Source organism: Polyodon spathula, chromosome 4 (genome assembly GCF_017654505.1).
Source record: "Polyodon spathula isolate WHYD16114869_AA chromosome 4, ASM1765450v1, whole genome shotgun sequence".
Taxonomy (NCBI): Eukaryota; Metazoa; Chordata; class Actinopteri; order Acipenseriformes; family Polyodontidae; genus Polyodon; species Polyodon spathula.
In genome coordinates, this window is record NC_054537.1 from 19,733,583 (window position 1) to 19,746,311 (window position 12,729).

Consider the following 12,729-nt stretch of genomic DNA (forward strand, 5'->3'; position numbering starts at 1 on the left):
CATGAGCATGGAATCAAAATGACTTTTTATAAATGCAACCACAAGGGTACTATCTATGTATCTGTCGGTCTGTCTGTCTATCTATCTATCTTTGGTAGATATAGATATATTGATCGAGATAGTATACATTGCACTTCTCAACTCACTTCATGGTTTATCAATAAAGCTTATTGAGTACAAGACCCTTAAATAACGTTATACAAATAATTAGAAGGCAAACACTCAGGGGCGCATAACTGCCGAGCAAAGTACCAGTGGCATATCTGCACAGAGTACCAGTGGCATATCTGCACAATGCTGTACAGTAGTACTGTGGCAGAGTGCCCCACCCCTCTGCTATTTATTTGTGTTGTATTTTCCATGTAATGTGTTAATGTTGGTGTGTAACACGAGTGATTTAAAATGTATATTTGTATTTCGGCACGAGGATTGCACATCACTCCACGTGCAGATTAAAAAGTATATAGTGTGTGGACACTATATACTAATTTAATTCACCTGCAGTTGTACCGAGATTCCAGTTGAATGATTGATTAACAATCGAGTCTCGGTACAGCTGCATAAAAGCATGCATGTTTCACTCACTCAGGGTTGTGTGTTTGTGAGTGGAGAACGGGTGAGAGAGGAGGAGATATATTTAAATAACAATTGCTATTTCATACTGGAAGCTCCAGCACGGTACTTGTTTATATATATATATATATATATAAAATGTTAAAACACACGAGACAGAATAAATGTTGTAATATAACTATAATGCGATATAATGTAATATATTTGCAGTGTTTTCCTGTTTTTTTTTTTTTTTTCTTAGCTGTAAAGAAGTTCTTGTGTCATGTTTGGTTTCTACTTGCTGAAAATGTAATTCCCGTCTCAGTGATGTCACACGAAGAAAAAAAACAAAAAACAAGCAAGCAGTGAAGTTCAACACCTCCCTTATCCAATGATTTGCATTATCAAGCTGTACTGGTATGGTGGCCCAGTGCCCGATCACGGTCCCAGAATGACACTTCAATATGATAGTGTTTATACCATCATAGGGCTAGTGAGAAGCAGTATTTTAGTGTTATAGGGTCCTAACCCCACAACAACAATCACAATCTATACCCCTGCCTAGCAAATTAATTGTATAACCATGGGAAAAATAGCTTGGTAAACATTTGTAAGACACCCCTAACTGGTGCTGTGAAGATGGTCCCTCAGTCTGTCGGGGCGTGTTAGAAATTGAAACCCATTTTAAAGACCCAACTTCTGAAGTCTCACTGAACCAAGTGGTAGTTCAGTAGATTAGGACCTGGTTCTGAATGGTCTCAATACAGTATTGTTGTGTTTTGACATAGTGGAAGATAGATGTTTCACTCTAGCACTGCAGTGGGGCGATAAGGGACAGCTGTATTGAGGGTTCATTGTGTTTAACCAGGACAGATGGTGTTTTATTGCAACACCTATCTGACAATGGGAGCCTTGTTGCATAACTACTATAGGAAGGCAGGAGTCTACCTAAATTAATTAGACCACATTTTATCCCAGCAAACATTTACAGTGGTGACAGCTGCATCGGCTTGCAGTAACATCAGCACTTGGCAGTCCTCGATTAGCGTAGTGCAACAGGGCACTTTTTGTTTTTGTTTCTATTTTGCTGGGTATTACTGAAGGTCTGTAAATAAGGGGCATCATTCATATTGTACTGTAGCATTCAGAACATATGGCTGTAAATCCAGGTTTTAGTAGATGAAACTCTTTTCATTTAAACTTATCAGACACATTTTCATTTTAAATCAGCCTCAAAAAATAAATCTGTTTGGTTTTTCTTCTGTATGTACTCCTTAATCCATTGATGTGGTTTTACAAAGCATAAAGGTGCTATTAATTATGAAACAGGCAAGTTGGTGCAATATCTTCATAAAACAGGATATTTTCTATTTTTAAAAAAATGTAGTAAAATACTTTTGTTTTAGTTTTAGTGTTTGCCTTGGGGGTAAAAAAAAAACAAAGATGCCTTTCTGCTATTTTGCAGCAGTTCTTTTTAGTCATATTTTGTTTAAATTTAAATTATTATTATTAAAATGCCACCTCCAAGTCATCAGAGTGTGAAATGTGATTATTGTAAAACAGAAATGAGATGAGCGGAGCTTGCTTGTCACACAAATGTTTAACAAACGCTCAAAGCTTTTTACTTTACAAAACACTGCATTAAGAGACTGAGGGCCATATTCACTGTTATTGGGATGGTGTTCAACTGTTTTTTTTTTTGTTTTAGTTTTTTTTTTTAATGCGTTATACCGTTCTATATATTCGTTCCATCAAAAGTTCTTAACTATAAATACAGTATATTAAATGTATAATTCCCCCGATCTTCTAGTTTATTTATTTGTTGCATAATGGCAATATATTTACAATCCTGACTCGGGTGTCATTTACACAGCACATTTGAGTTACAGTAACTCCCTCCCAGCACACGCTCGCGTGCGCTACAGTACCCGATTCGACGATGTGTGTGTGTGTGTGTGTGTGTGTGTGTGTACTCTACATGTAATTTTTTGGCAAATTACAATACTAATGCTAACTAAGATTTTATAAGACTTTCACTTAAATTACTAAAAATATTTTATGAAAAAACAGAAGTCGCAATGTTTTGATTGTGTTGTTTGTACGTTGCAATTGTCGTTTTATTGTTTTCCGGGACCCCCTGTAAATTAGGCCTAGGTCTCAATAGGTAAATCTCCTGGTTAAATCAACAAATATAGATCAATAAATAAGGATCAGTATGAAAAGCCCTGCACATTTCTTTTCCCAGATCCTGGACAATAAAAAGGTTTGATGAGCTGGTCACAAAAATGTTACATTTGATCTTTTTTGTTTCTGTTCAGATTAGGCTAAAGCTTTTGAAGATGCTGGTTCTAGAAGAGTAAAGCCTGGCAGCCCTGCTGGCTAAAGAGATGGATTAAATCTTTATCCGAGACACGTAATCAGAACCCTGCTGTGGCCAGGGAGAGCCACGTATCACCCACCCCTATCCTCTACCATACCTCTCCCCTGAGTAACTACTGTCAGAAAGAGAGGGGACAAACATTGAAAATAACATAAATGTAAAATGATCCCATCCTTAGCAGTCATGAGCATGGAATCAAAATGACTTTTTATAAATGCAACCACAAGGGTACTATCTATGTATCTGTCGGTCTGTCTGTCTATCTATCTATCTTTGGTAGATATAGATATATTGATCGAGATAGTATACATTGCACTTCTCAACTCACTTCGTGGTTTATCAATAAAGCTTATTGAGTACAAGACCCTTAAATAGCGTTATACAAATAATTAGAAGGCAAACACTCAGGGGCGCATAACTGCCGAGCAAAGTACCAGTGGCATATCTGCACAATGCTGTACAGTAGTACTGTGGCAGAGTGCCCCACCCCTCTGCTATTTATTTGTGTTGTATTTTCCATGTAATGTGTTAATGTTGGTGTGTAACACGAGTGATTTAAAATGTATATTTGTATTTCAGCACGAGGATTGCACATCACTCCACGTGCAGATTAAAAAGTATAGTGTGTGGACACTATATACTAATTTAATTCACATGCAGTTGTACCGAGATTCCAGTTGAATGATTGATTAACGATCGAGTCTCGGTACAGCTGCATAAAAGCATGCATGTTTCACTCACTCAGGGTTGTGTGTTCGTGAGTGGAGAACGGGTGAGAGAGAAGGAGATATATTTAAATAACAATTGCTATTTCATACTGGAAGCTCCAGCACGGTACTTGTTTTCTGTTCGTCCACTTTGTTTGTCTGTCTGTTTACTTTGGCCAATGCACCGTTTTGTTTCTTCAGTCTGTGTTTTCTGTTTTGTACAACCTTTTTATTTGAAATAAACCGGCGCAAGAAAGTGCCTTCATATCATTTTATCAGTCGTCTCTGTTACTTCCTTGTTCTGACGTCACCACTCCACTGTCCTTGTGACAAGTGCCTATAATTCCAACATGCAGCTTATTAAAGGGAACTGCTAAATAAACACAAACAATAACGTGTACAAAATGTTTTAATATGGCTTGTTTATTGATAGATACATATTTTACCTGTATGTCAACAGGTAAAATATTCCTTGCTCGGTTTTGTTTTAATTGTAGTGCTGGTGGATGATAGAGAATGTTTTTTACGTTTTGTCATCAGACATTGCTGAGCTCGGTCATCGCAGTGAAAACAGCGAGAGGGGTATTGCTGCAGAACGCAGACTCGCACAGCGTAGCTTTCACAGGGTAGTGCTTTGTCTGCAACTTGTAACAGACATCATCATTATATGCTACAGCCCGGTCACATGATATGCGTGATGAATTTAGGTACTAAAAATAAGTTTATTTCATAACAGTAACCTAACCCTAAACCTAAGGTTCGTGGGATATTGGCCATGGATCACCAATTCATTCTCACAGCATAGTCAATATGTTCAGTGTTCTTCCCCTCCCACACCCTGTTTATGGTCACGTGGTAGGGGTGTTGAGGGTGAATGAAGCACGATGTAAATTACGAGTTGCGCACCCAGCACTACCCTCTGTGAGCTCCCTGTGAGAGCTACGCTCTGCAAGCCTTCATTCTGCAGTGATATACCGAAGATATTCTATATACACAACCCACCCTTTTCTTCCATAGTCGTATATTGATGGTTGTGGTGCTGCTGGACTGCGTGCAGATATTCACTTGGTACTTCATTATTCTGTGTTCCCGGACTGCTCTTGCAGATGGAGCAGTATCTGTGGTCTGCACTGGCTGATGATGTCATTGCGCACAAACAGTATCCCTGCCTTTTCTTCTGTTTCTGCTTGTGTGTTCTGCTTGTGCTGGGTGCTCTATCTGCTTGGCAGGTACAGTACTCTGTATTCCCTATTCCTCAAACGCTGAGGCCAAGTTTAATGATGATATCACTAACCAAAAAGCAAATGTATATAATATATATACACATATACACAGTGCCTTGCAAAAGTATTCAGACCCTTCTGAAATTATAAAATGATGAATACACATTTTTTTAAACTTAATATTTTATTCAAAACTTGAATGCTCAAACTGAAGACTGCTAAGGGTAAGAAGTTACAGTAAATGTCAGCAAAAACTAAAGAGAAAAATCTGAGATATGTTGATTGCATAAGTATTCAGACCTGTTAACTCAATATTTGGTGGAAGCACCTTTGGCAGCAATTACAGCCGTTTTTGAGTAAGTCTACCAACTTTGCACACCGGCTTGGTGCAGTTTGTGCCGATTTTTATTGACAGATTTGCTCAAGCTCTCTGAAGTTGCTTGGGGATCGCTTATGGACAGCAGTTTTCAAGTCTTTCCGCAGATTCTCAATAGGATTCAAATCAGGACTTTCACTGGGCCACTCAAGGACATTCACTTTCCACCACCATGCTTGACTGTAGGGATGGTGTTGACTGGGAGATGTGCTGTGTTGGGTCTGCCCCAAACGTAACGCTTGGCATTTAGACCAAAAAGTTCCAATTTGGTCTCGTCTGACTGCAACAAATTTTGCCACGTTTTTGCAGGATCACTCAGGTGCTTTGTTGCAATCTCTGTGCGGGCTTTGAGATGGCTTATTTTTAGAAATGGTTTCCTTCTTGCCACCCTGCCATACAGGCTACTTTTGTGACATGTTCTGGATATTGTTGACTGATGCAACTTTTCTCCCATCTCAGCCATTGAACTCTGCAGCTCTTTCAAAGTTGTAGTTGGCCTCACGGTGTCACCCCTCACCAGTTTCCTCCTTGCCCGTCTGCTCCGTTTGGAGGGACGGCCTGATTTAGGCAGTTTCTGGCTGGTACAATGCACCTTCCATTTCTTTATGATTGAGTAGACCTCACAGGGATGTTCAGAGACTTCTCTATTTTTGTGTATCCTTCTCCTGATCTGTGCTTTTCAACAACTTTATGCCTGACTCGCTTTGAAAGCTCCTTGGTCTTCATGGTTGAGTCTTTGCTTGAAACAGGTGTTTTTATTCTGAAATCATGAGAACTACTAATATTGCACACAGACAGAGGCCATTCAACTAATTATGTGGCACGTTAAGGCCATTTTGTGCACCTGAATTAGTTTAGGTTTGCCACAGAAAAGGTTTTGAATACTCAATCATGACTTTTCCATTTTTATTTCATATTAATTAACTATTTACTTCTTTCTTTTTGCTTTTGCTTTCATTGTGTGGAGTAGGTTGTGTATGTAACACATATTCCTACTTCAAAGTGTCATAACTGCAAGCTTTAAAGCAACAAAATGTGAGGGTCTGAATACTTTTGCAAGGCACTATATTACAAGTATAGCCTTTGTTTTGTGTGGCCTCATTCTGGATCCATCAGCGTGCATCAGGCATTTTCTGAATAGATGGTGGAAAAATGTAATATAATTAATCACATACTGTAGATAAATTGGATAGTGAAAAGTGCACTTTAGGCAAGTGTTTTTTTTTTGCTTTCCCAATCTCAGGAATTCCTCTCTGCCTCTCTCCCTTTCCCTCTGGGCAGCATCCCAAGTCCTAGATCCCCTGTTTGAACTGCAGACAGATTAAACTGAAGGCAGACTACCCTGAAGCCAGACTACCCTGAGCAAGACAAAGTGCTGCCAAGTCAAGTAAAGGCAAACTAGCTTTACCTCCATCACAGGGAACATGAAACAGCTTAGCACTCCACTGACTAGGAGAACAGTAGGAAACACGACACACTCCCAAACCCAGCACTGACCTCCCCCTACCCCAGACACACTGCTAACCCCAGCGCTGACCTCGCTCCACTCTCCAGACACACTCCCAACCCCAGCACTGACCCCCCCCCCTTTCCCAGACACGCTGCTAACCTCAGTGCTGGTCGCGAGTTGGACTGGCAGCTGTGTCCAGTCATCGGCATGTGCCTAGCAGCTGGCAAGGCTGGAGTTTATTAACACTGCAATGCAAATCCGGTAGGAAACAAGAACAGATGCAACTCATTATCCTTCAGCTTCTTTCTTATCCCTGACACCACTTCTGTCTGTTAGTGGCTGAGATAAATTCACATTTCTCGTAGGAGAGTTAGTAGCTTATAGTATAAAGGTTTGTTGGCTGTTAAACACATTATATAGGTGTTAGCCTTAGTGTTTTACACAGTAGATTGTGTACGATGTTGGCCAGTTTATTTCATATTCAATATTATAGTCTAATGCTTACACATACAGTACAGTTTTATACTGTACATGATGCAGTAGTTTATAAAAAGGCAGGGCTTCCTGCGATGGACTTTTTAAAAATTGTTTTTATAAACACTCACCACCGTGCACATCCAGTCATTATGTACTGTAGGTCTCGAATGTGTGGTTTTCAAAGAAACACATGTTTTAGCAAACATGTATTTTCATTTTAAAACCTAGTATTTGTTTCTGCACTTGGTTAAAGAAATGTCTGTTTGCAAGCCATTCTTTTAGACTTCTTGGCTTCTTGCACTTCCTGGCTTTTTTCCTGTCAATGGAATATGATCCAATCCGGCGGTGGGGAGGGAGAAGGGGGCTGGCTGCTGGTTTCTGATTGCTGTCATTAAGAAGCAGAGTTCTCAATCTCTGCAGCGGCAGCAGCACTGTCATTGCTATGAAGAGATAAACTGGATCTAATTCCAACTCTCTTACTGCTGCTGTTCAGTTTTTTGTCCTGGTCAAGCAGACTGTTGTGATCTTGTATATTTTCTGGGGAAAAGTTGTGGGAGAGTGTGGCAAGAGCACGTAACCCATACACAAACAGCAACACCAGTCCACAGTGTGTGCTTTAGTATTCATAGTGAATACAGTTGTTTCGTGACAACTAAGTGCAGTGCTGTCGATCCGGGTTTAGTGCTGGCCTTTGGCGACAGCTCTGGATTGTGTTAGCCATCCACATAATAATATAACAGTATATAATGACAAACAAAACACTTGGTTGTTCGATTTAAACATTCACAAAGGAACAGATCACCTTGTACGTCCCTGTGACAAAGTGCCCGCCCCTTTGTATATTATCTGTTATATGTTGCGTGTGGTGTGTTAAATGTTGGTGTATAGTCATTGGTACACGGGATATAAATGGGTCTGTTTCACGTGTGTTTAGAAATGTATAATTGTATTTAGGCATGGGATTGTACATCACTTCACGTGCATTTAAAGTAGTTAATTTGTGAGCACGAGGTTGCGCATAATTAATTCACATGCTGGGATTCAAGTGAATAATTAATTAGTAATTGAATCCCAGCACAACAGTATATATAGATGCATGTTTTATTCACTCGAGGTTGGGTGTTCGGTGAGTGGAGAACGGGAGAGAGAGGAGGAGAAATCGTTTACAACAATTGCTATTGCGTGCTGGTGGGACCAGCACGATACTTGTGTATTCAAAACTCACCATGTTTGTCAGTGTGTCTGTCCGCGCACCATTTTGTTAAGTATAGTCCGTTTTTGTTTGTCTCCTTTTATTTTGGCGTAGAGTGCCATGTCCTGTTTCTGTTTGTTCAACCCTTTTATTTTGCAAAAAACCGGCGCAAGCAAGCGTCCTCATCATTTCAATTCATCTGTACTGTCTTTGTGTATTTTATTCCTTCCTGGTTCTGACGTCACCCACTCGGCCATCTTTGTGACAGTCCCCTTTTTATAACGTCAACTATGACCCCTTGGTTAACGAACGCATCCGCTCCTCCAATCCATGGGCCACACCGTTAACCTTCTGGGTCAATGGTTTAGTGTACCGTAGCTCAGTCCCCTTTCTAGATGTCCAAAGTCCGCCTAACCCTGGGAATGAACTGTCGGGCCCTCCAGTCGAGGGTACTATGTTCTGTCGGGAAGGAAATCTAACACCAAGAATCATTTGGTGGAGTGAGGGGTATATTGTACAGTTGGAAATTAAGTGCAAATAAACTTAAAACAGAGGATAGGAGATACTACTTAACACAGAAAGTAGTGAGGGTATGAAAGGGGTTACCTAGCCATGCTGTTGATGCAGAATCACTTGGATCATTCAAGACACAACTTTACAAAGTTTTGAGATCAGTCAGCTGCTGGGAACCGGTCAAACACTGATGGGTCAAATGGCCTCTCATTCATAAATCGTGTAGTATGTGGTTTTGTAGGCTTTATTTTTTCTCTGTGAAGAAGTCCATTGCAATATTTATACTAGAAAGTGAAGCTGAACCAGTTTTTATTGCTGCTGCTTATAGATTTGTTTTGTAAAAAAGAGATGGAGAGAGTGCTGGAACAAATATTTGAATATTCAAACAAACGCTGCTTGAAATGTATTTGGTGGAAAAAAATGTCCACGTTTTGTATTTGTTCATATAAGACAATAAAAAAATGACTATCAAAAAGATATCACACAAAGTAAACCAATGCATCAGTGACTTTTGGAATAAACAGGGTTCCAGGTTTATTTTAATTCTCAGAGATTTCTTTTTTTCTGTTACCCTGTACAAATTATAGTTGTTTCCAGCTATAAAGAATATTTGGTAACACTTTAGAATAAGTGTCTATTCATGGTTATTTCCTGTGTATTAAGGGAAATGATATGACGTCATGAACTCATGCTTATGACTTTTGAATTCAATAGGAATTTCATTTCAAATCAGTAAGGAATCATGTGATAGTTACATTGGAATTCTAGACAATTTTAATAAATTTTAAAAAGTGTTACTGAATATTTGAATATTCATTTTAATTTTTGAAGAATACTCACATTATCACTACTGCTACCAATAAAGTAATTAAGCTGTTGTTTTTGTTTGTGTTTTACAGATAAGCCTGTGAAGAAACTAGAAGAACTGAAGTCATATTGCTGCTGCTCAGGTATGTGTGTGTGTGTCTCTCTCTCTCTCTCTCTCTCTCTCTCTCTCTCTCTCTCTCTCTCTCTCTCTCTCTCTCTCTCTCTGTGTGTGTTTCTTTCTGTGTGTGTGTGTGTGTGTGTGTGTGTATAATATATATATATATATATATATATATATATATATATATATATATATATATATATATATATATATATATAATATTTTTTTGTTGTAGTTTTGAAATACAACACAACACATAGTTCAATTATTTTAACTATTTAAAATCTATAGTATAGGTTACTGTAAGATACAAGCTGATTGTCACCTCCTCGAGGTCAGAGCTTTGGCTTGACACCTGTTAATTCATGAAAGGCAAAAGCAGACCAGTTGACAGAAAATAAGCCTGCCCACTACTGTATGAAAATAGGCTGCTGTAGCTCTATACTGTGTGTGGTTTTACAGGATGCGGTTTTCTGTCTCTTCTTGCTGTTTTCCTTTTCAGCCACTAGAGGGACATGGCCAGCCAGATACTGGCTAGATTAAGATGTTAAAAGATGTCTACAGAGTTTGTTCCCCCAGAACATAAACTGCAGGGCTACAGCTCAGGCTGGGATTCAGTCGTAATCATGGCTCTGCACTGTCCTAAAAAAAACTGTTTTAATGGTGTATCGGACAAAAAAAATGTTTAATTAATTAATTCAAGCCTCCGTAAAGACATAGTAGCTGCACAAACAAGGGGTGAGGGAGAGAGACAGGGAGGGATCAGTGCTGGTACAGTACAGGCTGGGTGAGACACAGGGAGGGATCAGTGCAGGTACAGTATAGGCTGGGTGAGGGAGAGAGACGGAGGGATCAATACAGGTACAGTACAGGCTGGGTGAGGGAGAGAGAGACAGGGAGGGATCAGTACAGGTACAGTACAGGCTGGGTGAGGGAGAGAGACAGGGAGGGATCAGTGCAGGTACAATACAGGCTAGGTGAAGAAGAGAGAATGGAGGGATCAGTGCAGGTAGAGTACAGGCTGGGTGAGACACAGGGAGGGATCAGTGGAGGTACAGGCTGGGTGAGGGAGAGAGACAGAGAGGGATCAGTGCAGGTACAGTACAGGCTGGATGAAGGAGAGAGACAGGAAGGGATCAGTGAAGGTACAGGCTGGGTGAGGGAGAGAGACAGGGAGGGATCAGTACAGGTACAGTACAGGCTGGGTGAAGAAGAGAGAATGGAGGGGTCATTGCAGGTAGAGTACAGGCTGGGGGAGGGAGAGAGACATGGAGGGGTCAGTGCAGGTACAGTACAGGCTGGGTGAGGGAGAGAGACAGGGAGGGGGATCAATGCAGGTACAGGCTGGGTGAGGGAGAGAGACAGGAAGGGATCAGTGCAGGTACAGTGCAGGCTGGGTGAGGGTGATACACAGCATTGCTTCAGTGTAGCAGCTGTGAAGAGGGGGTTGTGCTGTTATTTATGATATAAGCTCCTGTGTGGTTTGCTTTGGGATTTGTTGTGTTGATTAATATTTTATTATTGCTGCCCTCACCATGCTGGGAGGTGTGTTTTGGCAATGGCTGCTGCCGGGATCGACTGTCCTTTTTCTCTTGGTTTCTCTCCGTGGTTTAGGATGTACCTGGCAGGAGTACAGCTGAGACAATAAGTCTGTTCTGCAGGAATTTAGAAATCCTGAGAGAAACTGAAGACCTTGAAAAAGAACAAATGTAGTTTCTCCTGCTGATTTCAATAGGTCCTGCTGAGGTACAGACTACAACAAGCAATTCAAGATGTGAGCTACGGTGCACTTGGGGTTTCCTAAACATGAAACCACACTTAGCCTGAAGCAAACCAGAATTAAAGGCTACATGAAATTAAGTCTGTAAAAATTTCAAAAGCAGTTGACAGAGTTAACCCTAACCATCACTTTAAGCACAGGACAGAAACTAGTTTTAAGTTTAGATCAAAACTTCTTCACACAGAGATTGGCGAGGGTATAGAAAGGGTTACCTAGCCATGTTGTTGATCCTTTCAGACACGACTTGACAAAGTTTTGAGATCAGTCAGCTAATAGTTCTGTCTCCACTGAGTCCGAGTCCTTTGTCTGACTCCATTTTATCAGCTGTGCTGTGTTTAAAATATTGGTTAGGGTTAACTTTCTTCTTTTTCTATTGAGTAACACTCTGTCTTCTATCCTCTGAGTGTGGTCCTTGTGAAGTACCCTCTGCTGTGTCTGCTGTGACCGCTGCATGTCTTGTGGTTGCGTTACAAGTATGCTTTAAAAAAAAAGTTTAAAGTCTTGCAAGATCCTTAAATCCTTTGCCAAATGAATTATAGAAAATCAGAGAAACCTCTAGAGAGAGAGAAAGAGCTCTTTCTAGGCTGCCGAGACATTTCTTTTTTTATTATTTGTATTGCGACGGAAACACAGATACAATAGCTATGTAGTTGCAGACCCTCTCCTCCCTTCCTTGGCTCTCGGACAAATTTCCTGGCATTTGAAGGTGGGGTGTGGAGAGCAGAAAATCTTGATCAAACCTCCCTCTTTCACACTCTCACTCATTTCCACTGGACATGAACCCCATTCGCTGCCACATGGCTTCAACCTCTTTGCATGTTGTCGGTACACAGCCACTCCCTTTCAGACAGGGTCTTTATAGAGAGGCTCATAGAATACAGCTTGTAAAGTTCCATTACAGGTGGTGTCCGACAGAAGTGAACCTTTCTCTGGACATAGCAGTGATACAGATATTTAGCATGCTTCCGTTTGACTTGCTGTATTCGTGAGTGTCCCTGCATTTTAATGTGTGTTGTTCCGGTTGTCTGTGTGTCTGTACGTGAGCCTGGCTCTGGATACTGCCCCTGCATACTGGATTTGCATTTGTTTGTTTATTTCCTCTTTTTTGGGGGGTTTCTCGTTTTGTTGTTCCTTGACTTCGTGGATGATAT

General features: G+C 40.5%; 1 protein-coding gene across 14 annotated transcripts in view; it reads left to right on the forward strand.

The window, feature by feature from the left end:
• The window catches only part of LOC121314291 (microtubule-associated protein 4-like), a 129,670-nt gene that overhangs the window by 19,915 nt on the left and 97,026 nt on the right, over positions 1 to 12,729 (forward strand). For all 14 annotated transcript variants that reach the window (XM_041247384.1, XM_041247378.1, XM_041247379.1 and 11 more), the window contains one exon: positions 9,770 to 9,820. The gene's annotated coding sequence lies outside the window, so the exon portion shown is untranslated. The remainder of the gene's footprint in view (positions 1 to 9,769; positions 9,821 to 12,729) is intronic.